Genomic DNA, 15,144 nt, shown 5'->3' on the forward strand with positions numbered 1-15,144 from the left:
CATATTTTTAATAAAACTGAATGGATCGCGATGGTGTTACCTAGACTTGCCCTTATATTTGCCAAAGTTTTTCTACTAAAATGAGAGGAAGACATATAACTCCTTGATACCATGCATCTAGAGGAAAGTGGAGTTACTTGCTGGGTTCCTGCTCCTTATCTAGTTCAGGTGAGCTTAGTTTACAACAGAGGCTATGTTAGAGGAAATTAAGCTCTTCCCAGTAATATTAAAGCCAAATGTAAGCCCTATTTCTGAATGAATTAATGCTGCTAATAAGATAACTGACAATGTTCAAATGTCATTTACTATGTGCTGGGTCCTCTATCTTTTATTTACCTCATTTAATCTCATAACCAAGGAGATGGATATTATTATTCCCTGTATACAGATGCAGAAGTTGGAGTTCAGAAAAAAATAACTTCTCTAAATTTTCAAAGCTGGTGAATAACAGAGCCAGGAGTCTACTGTCGGTCATGCATTGTTTGACTCAAAATTCTGCTCTATCCAGGTTCTCAAGTTGAGGGGATGTTAGGTGTTGCTTAGCTATTTGTTACCCAGGCCTGTGTCACCTAAATCAACCCTCCTATGCTCACTCTCAGTTTCAAGCGCATATTAACTGAGATGGGATAGCACTTCAGTATTTACATGATTTCTTTTCACACATGCCTTGGTAAATTTTTATGTATATTTATCACAATGGGAATTTTTTATAGACTATTCCCTGCTTTCCAATATGAGTTTTTTTGTTTTGATAACTTAGTTCAATACAATATTTTATCTTTATTTCTCATCCCCACTCCTGCTACAGACTGTCTCCTACAAGCTTAGAAGTATTGGCGGATTTCAATTAAATATATTAAATATATTGAATTCAACCTAAGTGATCATGAAGTTCCATCAGTAAAACTGAACTCTTAGACGTAATATTGTGTTCCTCTGAATTCAGTTTATCAATCCCCTTTCCGGCCTCTATTCAGTGCAAGTAGCTATTAGCTTCTGCCCTCCACCTATTGTGCTATTTAGCTAATTATATAAGTGCAAGTCCGGGGAGGGGGCAGGAAGGCGGGACAGCTGGGCAGGAAATGACAGGCAGCTCCTCCTCAGGAAGTGGTGAGGTGAATTGGGGTCCAGGAGTCCCCAGATTTCCAAGGCCCAATCTCAAGTCAAGCTGGTGATCTAGGTAGGAGAATAACTGACTGATCACCGAGGAAGAGGCCCCATGGATACTAAAGAGGGAGCGGAAAATTGTCATCAGGTGGTTCCAGGAAATGACTGAGAACTGGATTTGCTTATGTACCTGGATGCCCAAACTGTCCTTCCACCACTCCCTCTACCTCCTGACCACAGCTAGAGAGAGGCACACACACAAATTCACTGTGTTCTGTAGAAAACGCAGAGATTTGGAGTCAGGCAGACCATGTTTATTTTCTTGCTTCTAAGGTTCTTCTGAAGTCTAAAGCAAGAGAGCAAAGTCAGTGCAAATAGGCGAAAGAGCAGTGCCTAGCATTTATCAGAACTCTATAAATGTTATTTGTACCTGACCTGAAAAAGAACTGGCTTGGCCTTAAACATTGAATTAACTTTAGCTGTTGCCACTCTTCCTTTATTGGAAGCACAGTGACCTCTTTCTTAGTTGGTGTTGAATCCAACAGAGTAAGCCTATTTCCAGATAGAAAATTATCAGTAAACAATTGAACCAAAATTTGTTGTTTATCAAACCACTAGGTCCAATCAAGTCACCAGTTACAGCCTGCTATAAACTGCTGAAAACAGATGTTATATCTCAGAGGTGTCTGGAGACAGGACTGGCATTCTTTGTGAAGAACAGAATTTTGCTGGCAGCTTACCATGAATTCATCAATAGAAGAAAAGTAGCACTGACTAATAGCTCAAGAGGGGCTTGGGACTGGAGGAGCTAACTTAACCAAGTAGAGAGGTGAATGAAAGGAAGGAATCTGAAAAGTTAATTGCAAGATAGCTTGAAAAATATATGTGAAGACAGCATTGCGCAATACTGATGGTAGGAGGCAAGAGGATTACATTTGGTCTACAAATTTTGCTGAAGTGGCCAGGGATGGAGAATAAGTAAATACAGGGTACAAGGCCAATGCTCTGGCATGCTACTCAGAGATGTCAACCACTCCATGTAAGATTTTTGGAAGAATCTAGGATAACAGCAAAGCAGTGCATTGTATATCGAGAGTTTCAACTCTGAACCTATAGACTCGGAGCCCAAGACACCTCTGATTTGGAATGAGGCCTCCGTGTATCCTTAGGCCTTTATTTTCCATAGAGGTCTCTAAGGAATCTCTAAGGGAGCTTCCAGATAAAAATCTTTATGTTTCCATAAATAGAGAAGTAGGAACACAAATAATCTTCGTCGTGTAGAGATTAGTGCAGTTTCACATATGGGTCCAAGAAAATTGATGCACAGCAAAGAAAAAGCATGTAGCATTTGCATATATCAAAGTGAGACATTCTGAAGGTGTGTTCTAAGGCAATGCCCAGCATCTTGAAGGATGAATGAAGGTAGAGAAGCAACCATTGTAATTGCTAATCTGCCACAAGTGGTCATTTATTTTTTCATAAAAACAAAAGCACATGATGAATCAGAGAAAATACAGGTATGGAATAAAGCTAGTCATAGATCCCTTAAATGGTTTTTTAGTGAATTCAGAGGCACTGGACTCAATTCACTCCTGTGATCCTGCAGTAGGTCAGTGTGATATTCCTGTGTATGTCCATAGAAGAGTACGAGCTCAGATTCTGATTTTTTGGTTTTGCTTTGTTTTGCTTTGTTTTTAAGTCAGCAGAACCTTATTCTTCAGAGTAGCTCTGTGGGCTTTCCACAGCTGGCCAGACTGAATTTTTAACCAAGATTTAAATTACTGTAGCAAAAGATAAAACGATGATTTCAGAATTTTTTTTAAGGCTCATAAAACAAGCTAAATTGAAATTCAAGCTTAGAGGTAATGTTTGGAGAGATAGGATTCCAGTTAACAACACCACTTCTGGTACCTGTCTGAGGGTGGGAGCTGGGGGAACAAGCTCACCTGGAAGATCGAACCTGTGACCAGGCCCTTCAGGTGTAGCCAAGGTGAAGTTGGGGTTCTGAGAGGTGATGTTTTGTTTTCTTTTGGTTTGATTTTGGGTTTTGATTTCCCTGATCTATTTTAGAAGAAGTCAAAGCTGGCATTTTCAAACTCAGGATGGCTGCTTTGGTCTATTTCTGCTGTTATATGTGACTTAGTATCCAAGTCTTAAATTTTTGAAACTGTTCTGTCCACTTCAAAGGAGGCTGGAAACCACCAGTAAAGCAAATCAAAGACAGGCTCATTGTCACTGCAAAAATTGTTCTCTTAAAGCCAACAGTATCTTCCCTAGAAAAGGAAGATCATGTTGCAAAGATGGTCTGAAATGTATAAATTATTTTAACAACATATCATTAAACAATAGATGTGTGTTACCCGATATCTTACATACCTTCTACATTTCCCAGACTGTACTAGGCTCTAGGAGAGGAAGTAATAAAAGTCAGGATGAAAACCATGCTCACCAGTGACTTAGGAGAGATTAAAAGTGCACATTATTTGAAGGAACATATGCTCAGATAACAGATTGAGTATTAAATGTGTAAAGATTTGGAAAAGAGAAATTAATGAGAACACAAATAGTCAAGCACCACTATGAAGCAAAGGAGACATGAAGTAGCTTTTAAAGGAAGGGATGAATTGGAATGTGTGAGGAACAGATAAAATCACACTTAGCTCAAGGTACGTATGCTGAAAGGAGATAATAGGTATAAAATGAGCACACTGTAGAGTCCAGAAGGAAGAATGTAGAGTGTGCACACTTGTGTTGAGGGCAGGGAAAGAGTGTGAGGGGCTTTCCTGAGGGCTCCCCGCTGAGAACTCAGCTGAGTGGGAGCAGATGAAGCTTAGAAGCCAGGCAGAGACCTTTGGTCCTTCATTGATTTCCCTGCATGTGGACTCATTCTCAGGCTTCTGTATCCCGTGCTCATAACAAGGAGACAAGGATTTTCTGCAGATAACTGCGGAAGCATTTCCCACCCCATCTTCTTGTCACCATCAACTAGCGCGGACAGTCCACCCATTCCAGTGCCATCTCAGCTGCAGACCTTCAGCACTGCTCTTTCTTCTAACATGACGTCGAAATTCTGTGTTGTGCCAAGATCTTAAGAGATGTGGTCCATAGATATGGTGAATGTTTAGATTTTTAACAAAAATTATAGTTGAAGGCACACTGCCATTAATTCTCCCTAAAACACTCCCTTCATTTTGAATGCACTTATCTCCCAATTCTTGCCACTTTCTGAAGCAGTTCTGGAAGTTCTCTTTCATTAGGGTCTTTAGTTGTGCTGTCGTGGTTGACTCAATGTCCTGGATAGATTTTGGGGAAAAAGCCAGAAGTTCTGATGAATAAGGTGGGTGGGTAGTACGCACTACGTTTTTATTAATAGAAATTGCTGTAAATATTTGATCAATGTGGCATGATAAAAATATAGTGAATATTTAAATTTATTATGTTTAAAGACACATTGCCATAAATACCTCTAAAATACTTCTCACTGCAAACACACTTATCCCATCATTCTTGGAAATGTGTCTTTCACTGTAATGTTTTTTATATTTAAACTTTCGTGGTAATTTTTAGATCACTCCTTGTCGAGTGCTTAGTCGCAGGAAGGCTTCATCCTTGCCACAACTCTGTTCAGTGTCTTCAGAGCTTGTTAAACTTATGCAGTAAGCTGGAAAATAGTCTTGCAGGAATAACAGTAAGGGGGCTTGATATAGATATTAACCTTAACTTTAAGAAGGTGAACTTGCTCTCTTTTTATTGGCCAACTACTCCCATTTATATTTATGGTACATACTTTGGAAGAAGATAAAATGTAAAACATGCTAGACATCTAAAATAACTTTATAGAGATTCTAAACACACAGCCACAATTATTGGAAGAGCTTAAAGCTACTTTTAAAGCTGTCATAATTTTAGTAATTTTTAAATAAAATGGCACAGCTTAATACAAGGGTGAATTATATTGAACTCAGCTTAACTTCAGCATGGTTGTTATGTATAGCTGTCTAATAGTCAAGGGTTTGGAAAGTTTCTATTTTACTGGGCCTAGCATAACTTCATTTTCCACACTCCTGAACCAGTACAAATATTGCAGAACTATTGTCAATGAGTAAAACACAGAGTCCATAAGTACATTTGATTACCCCAAAAAGAATAAGGCATTCATAGTCCTGGCATTTCCACATCTGTTCATTTTTCTTAGGTAATTCAACATGATGATATTTTAGAAGTAAATGTGTTCACATGTTGATGGATTAAGAATTCACAATGCCATATAGAGTTTGAAAGATGTGGGGACATTTTCAATTATAGTGTACTTAGGTAGATTAAGAAGCCCTCGTGGCATTTAGGATCTGCAGAATAGAAAAGTTTCGAAGTCTTCTAAAATGTTTTCATTTACATTTCAAAGAAGATCTGTGACACAGTAATAACATTCATTTTTTTGACTTGCAAAATAAATAAACATTTATTGATGAAGATATGTACAACCCAGAAAACCTATGACAATAAAATAAAAGCATTTACTCCTCCCATAATTTTGTTTGTTAATGGAAATGTGCCAGTGCAATGTGTTAAACACGAGTACCATAGATTTAAGCATGACAAATACAGTGGAGGTCTTTAAAGAGCTTAGTTATTTCTTGGATAAGTGAGATAACAATTGAAATAACATGTGTGAGAAATGATAGGATAGGCACAGCACAGGGGGCCAAGGTAGTAGGAAAAAGGGCACCTGCCCAGGTGGGGCTAGTGGGATGGTGATGAGATCTCAGCAGACACTTGAAGGATAGGTAAAACTTCTTTAAATGATAGACTTGTGGGTGTTGAATGTTTCAACTGAAAGGGAGAGGAAGTTAAAGGCTTTGATCATGGAGAGAATGAGAAAATTGAGAACTTATAGAATCCCCTATAGTTCAGAGTCAACATTCTTGACAATTATTTTCCCATTGAATTTATTGGTACATTTCAGGTATGTAATACAGTTGCATTCATCATGGGGATCTTGTACCTTTACAGTATATATCTTGGTTCTTATTTTTTCCCCATTCCCCTGCCCTCCCTTCACCCTCTCCACCCTTCCCCATTTACAAAGACTTTGTTTCCATTTTTTAGAAACAGCCCAATTGCCCATCAGCTGGAGACTGGATAAAGAAGATGTGGTTTTTTTTCTTAAAAAATAAAATGGAATATTTCTCAGCCATAAAGAATGAGAAACTAGAGATGTTTATAGCTAAGTGGATGCACATTGAGGCCATACTCTTAAGTGAAATTAATAGGACATACATAAGTAAATATAGAATAGTTTCTCTGGTGTGAAAAACTAAAAGTGCAAATAAGGATCAAAATGTATAATTGATATTGTGTAATAAGAAGAAAAGGTCTAAAGATGTAGGCAAAGTGGGAGGAGTAGGGGAAAGGTAAGAAGGGAAAAGAAAAAATATGAGAAAAACATTCTTGACAATTTCACAAGTATTGTTCTTGTTTTTGTCTAATTTCAAAGTATGTTGAAATATGTTTTTCACATGTTAGATCTAATAGTTTTCTCCCTATTTTATTCACTTAATAATAAGTTGAATGTATTTGTTCACATCATTGACTTTCTTCTCTACAACCTTTTATAGCAACACAATTATTTATGAGATAAAAATCTTATAAAAATTAAAGCATTTTAATAGACATTTCACATACATGTATGATTTATTTCCTTCATGTAAAATGCATGGAAAGTTTAACTTTTCATGTGTATATCAAATAAACTCCTTTCTCAAATACTCACTGATATGAAGTGGCATCATTTTGATCTCTTTATGGAGAAGCATTTTTTGAAAAGCTGTTTTCTATGGGATATGCAACACTTGCTTTCAACAAACATGAACTAATTTGGAGTCTAGAATCTGAATTTTTCCATTAAGTTTATTGGTACAATTGAGTTATACAATACAGTTACACTAATCATTGGGATCTTGTACCTTTGCATAGCATATCTTGGTTCTTATATTTTCCCCATTTCCCTACCCTCTCTCCACCTGTTCCACCCTACCTATTTTCAAAGACTTTATTTCCATGTTTTTCCTTTTCTCATATTTTTCAAATTTTTAAAACAAATAATTTCCCAGAAAACTACAGAGATGGTGAGAATAAAAGACATGATTAGAGTCTCTGGAGGAGAAACAGATAAAAAGATAGATGAGTTCAGGACCATGATGGAAGCCATGAAAGCTCAGAATAGGAAAAAAATGGAATCCATGAAACAGATTCAAACTGATATCCAAGAGATTAAAAACTATTGAAGTATACACAACAGACTGAGCCAATCTGAAGACAGAATATCAAATATAGAAGACTAAATGGTGGTCAGTGACCGTGAAAAGAGAGATCTCTTAAAAATAGTAAGGGTCCATGAGAAATCAATCCAACAGCTCCTAGATGATGCAAAGAAGAATAATATAAGGTTGACTGGGGTCCACTAAAAAACAGGAGAAAGTATAAATGACATAAACTGTTCACAGAATCTGAATATTATGTCACATTTCCTTCCAATGTCTACTCCATCATTCAGCAATTGCCAGCTTATTTCCTAAAAAAACCTTGAGTTGGACTTCATGGAAAACTTGAAGTAGTCTTAACCTTTGATCTCATTTTAGAAAGGTTTCAGTTTGTAATATTAGCAAGAAGCAAAAATCTTGACTCAGTGCAAAGTCCATTGGTGGTCATCTCTGCATCTGGTGAAATAGTACTACATCATTGGGATATTTATAATGGAAATTGCATAAAATCTTGCATAATGTGTTCACAAAACTAAGTAACTAAGCAAATCAAGAAGAAGGCTACAACATTACATATTTTAAGTTTTTTTTTTTTAAATAAAGAACAAGCACTGAATTGAAAATTAGAAGACCCAGTCCTGGTCCTTTGCCCTCTTTGAACTGCAAATTTCTTGTGGTTATGGAACTTCACCTGTCTTCTTTGTGTTCCTGTATTGTCTGAGTGTGCTCAGCAAAAAGGCAATCAATAAAAACAAGCTGAATTAATGATTGAGTGGATGGAGGAAAGAAAAACTAATGGATGACTGGAATCCCTGAGTCTCTTAGAATAAAATCTGGTTTGCAGCAACACAGATGCAATGTTCCCATGTAGAGAGTGGCTACTTTAACAAATACCTCTCCTGACTCTCAAGTGCACCACAAGAAAATGAGCATTGAACAGGTTTAGAGAGTTGTCTACACAATTTTATCTGCTCTATTTTGTATTCCCTCAATGTTTATGTTTCATTTGCAATCTAGTAGTTTTTTAAATTTATTGACAAAACGTTTATGCATATGTATGGGATACAGCACAATAATTTGATATATGTATACAATATGTAATGACCAAATCAGTCCAAATCACAGTAAGACATTATCTCCACCCCATTTAGAATGACTATCAAAAGAATAAAAGAAAATTAACAAGTGCTGGAGAGGAGAAAGAACACACTATTGGTGGAAATATGTTAGTACAACCACTATGAAAAATAGGATGGTTACTTTCACGGTTATCATAAGGAAGTCTTATCCACTGAGAGGAGACAGAGGCTAATTTCCTTTTTAGAAACTACTTAATACCCATCTGCAAACTTTTCCTCCAAATAAAGACATATCACAAGTGAGAGCAACATTGAAATCCTAAAGATTGCTGTCTATTTAAAAAATCTTGATGATGACATCAGGTACTGAAAGAGAACTAGTAGAAATCATTAAAAAATAAGAGAAAGAAAAGAATTCACAGATTTAAAGGAGAGCTGGAATAAAGATTTGGTGATAGACATTTTACAAACCAAGGCAGTGTGGGAAGTCATCAATTTATATTTTAAAATATGAGCATATGGCTTGAACATTCTTATAGAAAGTGGATTGTGTGTCTGTGTGATGAAAATGTAGTTTATGAAGGCTGTTCCTTTGCAGGTGGAAATAATATAAGCTTACTCAATTTGCAATGATAGAAAAGCAAAAATCAAATCCCAAAAGCATTTCACATATGGTGACCCAGTTCTTCTTATTTTCCTATTAAGTATCCGATAGTTGTTCTTTCTTTTTGGTTGATAGTTTGAATGAAAAAGAGTATTTTCTAAAGAATTTAAATGTCAGGCATTTAAATATTAGACATGTCTTTGCAGAAGGATATCTATTGTGTGGTTCTAACAGTATCAAGTAACATGGGGACTCAGGGACAAAAAGTGATGACATGTTTCCTGCTTACAAATCCATATTGAGAGGAAAAAATCGCTGTGACACACAGAAAGAACAATTAATGTTTTAAAGGTGTATGTAGATATTATAGTTACATTTCTTGTTGCTATGACAAAATATCCAACACTCAAAGTTAAAGGAGAAAAGCTTTCTTTAGCTCAAAGTCTATAAAAGTTTCAGTCCACAGTCAGCTGGCTTCAAGGCACAGTGGCATGGCAGAGGGGGATCACAGAGGGAAAACAGTTCATGACAGGCAGAAGGCAGCATAGCAGCAAAGAAGCAGCAAGTAACAAGAGACAAGCAACCACAGTAGACCTCTTTCTGTCCCTTATATTCTGTCAGGCTACCCACCCCTAACACTCACACCTGTGGAGAGTCTTCCAATTATCCACTCTCAACTATGCCAAACCAATCAGTGGACTAATTAATAATAACACACCCTTAATGCCAGCATCACAAATTTAATCTGAGTATCACACAGTCCAGATCCAGCCACCTCTGAGAAGCCTCACCTAAGACTGCATGAGGCTTTGGGAGGACATCTAGACCCAAGCCGTAATTGTTTGTGTACATATTGTTGGTTTTATTTTCCCTTGAAAGACAGTAGAAAATTAAGAATGCAGATTTTGGAGCAAGAAGGTTTAAGTTCGATCCTGTTTCCACTATTTCCAAATCACTTAACTTTAGATAAATCACTTAATCTTTCTGGCCTTCAGTGCCTTCACCAATAAAGAGGGAGGATAACAGGGGACTAATAGTACCTATTAATAGGTATTGATAGGAAATTTAGGAGGATAAAATTGGTTATTGTTCTTAAAGTATTTAGTACAATGCTTGGCACATGTAGTTGCTATGTAAATATAATAATTTTCCTTATTTTATGTGTTATCATTCTGATATAGGTAAGTAGAGTCTGAATTTTTGTTTTAATGTGGTAAAATATTTTAGTTATATAAAGAATATAATTATCCGTTATAAGTTACTTTTCCAGTGTTGCAACTTTCAAAATACCCTTCCCCCCATCGTAACCCTGTTACATGTTGTAAGACCTTGTTGTCTACCTGCCCTTGTTTTTGCTGCTGTCATCACTTGCTATTCAAAAAAAGAATGATTTCTTTTTTTTCCAGTGCTGGGGATCAAATCCAAGGCCTCATATACATAAAGTGGGTCTTATTTTGGAGCATGCTCTATCCTTTCAAGGATAAGAATTTCAAGTTATTAGTTTAAGATTTGTTGGATTAATTCATGCTTATTCAACCTAGAAACTACACTTCAATTCAGGCCTCTCTGACCTGCCAGTACTATCTATATCATTGTGAGGTTAAAAAAAAGGATAAAGCAGTTGTTGTTAAATAGATTAAAATTACTGGAACTCAAACATATATAATGATGGATTATTGTATAAACCTTAATCATACCCACTTAGTCTTAACTGATTTCCATTTCAGATTCCTAATTTTTTAGTGATTTACTCTATGCCATATGGCCAAATTTCCTCTTCCTTTTTTCTCTGTCCCAGCTTTTTTCTGTCTGTTCCAGCTTCATCTCTCCAACATTGCCAAGATGCACACAGCATTCCAGGTAAATCTGGCAGGACCATGTTTCCATCTTGTTGCAAATACAGTTTGCAAAGGTTTTGCTCTTGGAACTGAATAGAAGAGTGTAGTGGGCCAAATATTTAGGAAATTAAACACCATGACTCTCAGATTCTTTTAATTAAAAATAATCTTTTCTCTTGTACCAAGGACAACACTGTGTGTTCATAGTTCAAAACAGGAAAGTTCAGAAAAGAATAAAGAAACCAAAGCTGTTCGTAGTCTCAACACTACAAAGAACATAGTTACCATTAGGACTTGGGCCTCTTTCTCTCTCTCCCCTGCAGTCTAACATATTTGGAGCTAAAATGATATTCTTTTCTTGCTTTTCAAACTTAATATTAATATATGAACATTTCTCCATGTTGTTAAGTATTCTTAAAGGTAGCTTTTGACTGATTTAACTTTGATTTTTATTTAATAATTCTTCACAAGCAGAGGCCACAGTATTCAAATAAAACATTGACCTAGTTTCCCCTCAGTAGCTTTAAAAGACATTACCCTCGTTTGAGTCACCCTGTTCTTCCTTATCTCATACTTTTTTCCCTAGTCTTTCTCCACTGAACATTGGGGCGGGGTATAGCAAATGTGCAAGATTTAGAGCCAGCTATTCTGATACTGGCTTGTGTGGTGAACAGCTTGTTTCCACCTGCCTTGCCCTCTGCTCTCCTCTGTCAGGTGGGTAACATTCCTTCCCAATGTTACAGGACAATGTATGTGCACAGGCAGTGAGATGGTGAATGCAAGACTGCTTTACAAATCATAAAATGTAAGATTGTTTTTGTTACTGTGCTTTATTTTTCTCACCCAAATGGCACATTGATTTTTTCTGCTTTTTTTTTTAAGCAAAGAAAATTCTGCATTGAAGTGTTAAAGAATAGTGATACTCACTGCCTTATCACCAAAGGATTTTTTGGGGGGGTACTGGGATCGGACTCAGGCACTGTGCCACTGAGTTACATCCCCATCCCCATTCAAAGGGTTTTTAATGTTGAACCTGAACTCACCTCATCCCCTAGGTGACCTGATTATCTCATGATTTAGAATGAAGGTTATCTGGATGGTGAAAGTGCTATTCTATACTGTTCGTTATAAAAAACAAATCTACTGATGAAAGAACACCTTAGTGATTTGTTTTGAAGTACCTGTGCTATCTTTATCATATACCATAACCTTAGGGTAGAAACATTAGTATTAACATTATAATTACAATGTATTGAATGCCAACAAAATGACCACTAGGTACTTCAGGTATCAGTTTAAGTTCTCTTAACAACCCCGCAGGTTCTATTTTAGGGTGAGAAGCTATCACTGAGCCAGAATAATGTGGGAAGGGGATCTAATATGGATTTCAAACATAGACTTAATTAGAAAGAATCAAGCCTCGAGAGCAGAAACAACGAGCTAATTTAATGGATAGGTGGAACCAACAAAATGAAATGGAAAAAAACAAAGGAAAGACTTCGCTAGAGAAGCCTTCTGGTGGGCAGAGAGGTGAGCCCTCCTGCTGCTGCCCGGCCTCCTCCCCTCTCCCGGTGCTGTGTCAGCTGTACCTCTCTGAATAATCGACTGAGTGAATGCCCTCCATCCGAACCCGAGTGTTTAAGGATGGAGCCAGTGGTAGTGCCTCCATCACTTTCTGTTTTCTCTTTTGAGAATTAAAATTTTTATTGAAATATGTTTTAACGGATATAAATGTAAAAAGTGTGCATATTTATGGGGCAGCACAGGATATGTCATTACCTGTATCCATTGTGTGATGTTGAAGTCAGGGTAAACACATCTATCCCTTGGGACACTGATTGCTGTATTGTGGTGAAAACAATCAAAATCCTTTCTGTGAGCTTTTTCAAGTACATAAGTCTCCTACTGGTCAATGTCACAGCGGGATTTCTTACTTCCATTTCACTGTAATTCAGCACCTGCTCATAACCTCTTCCTTTCTGCTCAGTTGCTTTCCATTGCCTTGATATGCAACAGCTCTATTCACCTATTGATGAATACATACATTATCCATTAGTGCATGACAGATTATACCAAAACTTCATGACTTTAAAATGGAAGCATTGGCTACCTCTCACTTTCTAAAGATTACGTACCTGAAACTTGCAAGCAGCGGAGCTGAGCATTTCTAGCTTAAAGCCTTTCACAGGATTATTGTCGAGATGTTGACCAGGCCTGCATCTGCCACCATCTGAAAGGTTAGCTGGCACTGGAAGAGTCACCTTGGGATGCCGTTTTTGTGTATTGCCCAAGCCCTATACCTAGTACATAGTAGGTATTTGTTAAATATATGATGCTGGGTTAAAGATCTGATTTTGGAACCCCCTGAATTTTGGGTGGAGCTGTTGAACATCTGCCCTTTCTCCCCCATACCTCTAAACGATGGCGAATCAGGGAAGGTTTTTGAATAGACAATGCCACAATCACTTACAATTTAGAAGCTGGATTTTAATCACAGGAAGCAACATATTGCTGAGTGGAACCAGCACTACCAAACTGGGAAGTGCTAGTCAGAGGTTCAGGAGTTCATTTTTGGGACTGTATCATTAAGCAACAGTTTCTTGATCTAGACTTAGAATCTTCTACAGTTCTTCCTGTAGGTCAGGGTCTGTGTATTTTCATGAGGCATCCAAATAGAGGATTTTATTCTTGAGTCTTAGACACACTAAGAGTTCAGTCTTAGTTATATCAGGTCCACAGGTCTATTAATGATTGTTGTATAATATAGACAAGATTTTTCCTCTCTGAGGCTTGGTTTGCCTATGTCCCAAACAGGCAATATTAACTAACTTGCTCACATTTAGGGAGGCAATATTATATATTTCAAGAAATAGGTAGAACTGGTAATGGTAGAGGAGTCTTGATTGCAGTAGGTTTCCAAATATGCTCCATCCCAAAACAGCATGATGGAGTCACTATTTTAACGGCTCCAAGCAATGTCAGATGGGGACAAACAGACACTGTCTCTCACTGCTGTGAGCCTTTGCTGGGGGGTGGGTAGGCAAAAGCCCTAGCTTCAGGTGCACCTTGCAGTAGAAAAGTGTCTTAGTCAATTTCCCATTGCTGGGACAAAATACCTAACACCCACAAGTTAAAAGAAAGAGAATTTTGTTTTTGGCTCATGGTTTTTAGAGGATTAGTCCATGGTCAGCTGGCTCCAGGGCAGAAATGACATGGGGGAAGGGCCTGGCAGAGGAAAGTTGTTAGGATCATGGCAGCCAGGAAGCAGAGAGAGAAGAGAGGAGTCAGGGAGGGATACACCCTTCCAGGTCATGCAGCCAGTGACCTTCCTCTAACCAGGTCCCATTCTGCTCCTGAACTCATCAATGGATTAATCCACTAATGAGTTCAGTGTCCTCATGATGCAGTTGCCCTCCAAAGCATGAGGCTTTGGGGATATTTTTTATCTAAACCTAAACAAGAGGCTAGGGAAGGACAGAAGAGATTCCATCTTTTAGTGTACTTTCACTCCTAAGATACATTTGTTGAATACGTGAGAGGGGAGACTTGGCCGTGGCGGCAACTGAATGTTGGGGACACACCCACAGTGTTAACATTTTTAAATGCAGTCCCTTAAAAATGTCTGTTTGCCGTGTTTATTTGGAACAACTGCACATCCAAGCTCAGTTGGGTTTTATTTTCTGTCCTGGGTTATAAAAGTGGTGAGAGTTGAATTGGCCCGAGTTCTCCAGATAAGTAGAACCAGTAGGAGATTTATTTATTTACTTATTACAAGGAACTGACTCATGTAATTCTGAAGTCTGATGAGTCCAAAATGTGCAGAGCTGATATCCCAGCGGGCTGCTGTGGGACAAAAAGCCATTAACTTGGTACAAAGCCCGAAAGCAAGACATTCTCTCTTACTCAGGGAAGTTGGCCATTTTTTCTACTCGGGCTTTCAGCTGGCTAGATGACACCCAGCTACATTACAGAAGGTAAGTTTCCCCACTCACTCTACTAATATAGGTGGAAGTCTCGTCTAAAACCTCCTTCCCACGTACCTAGGGTAATGTTTGGTCAGTATCTGAGTACTTCATGGCCGGTCAAGCTTTTTTATAGATTAAACCATTACAGAAATATTGACTATACTTATTTTGTTTTAACTACACAAAGCATCACCACCGTCCCTTCCCCAGATTCTGTGGCAGGTCACTCTAGGAGTATGTGTGTGTGTGTGTGTGTGTGTGTGTGTGTGTGTGTGTGTGTGTGTGTGTGTG

General features: G+C 37.8%; 1 protein-coding gene across 1 annotated transcript in view; it reads left to right on the forward strand.

The window, feature by feature from the left end:
• Positions 1 to 15,144, forward strand: part of Fgf12 (fibroblast growth factor 12) — a 533,750-nt gene that overhangs the window by 120,340 nt on the left and 398,266 nt on the right. The gene's annotated exons all lie outside the window — the stretch shown is intronic.

This window comes from Fukomys damarensis, unplaced genomic scaffold, assembly GCF_012274545.1.
Source record: "Fukomys damarensis isolate Sample0158 unplaced genomic scaffold, DMR_v1.0_HiC HiC_scaffold_12, whole genome shotgun sequence".
Taxonomy (NCBI): Eukaryota; Metazoa; Chordata; class Mammalia; order Rodentia; family Bathyergidae; genus Fukomys; species Fukomys damarensis.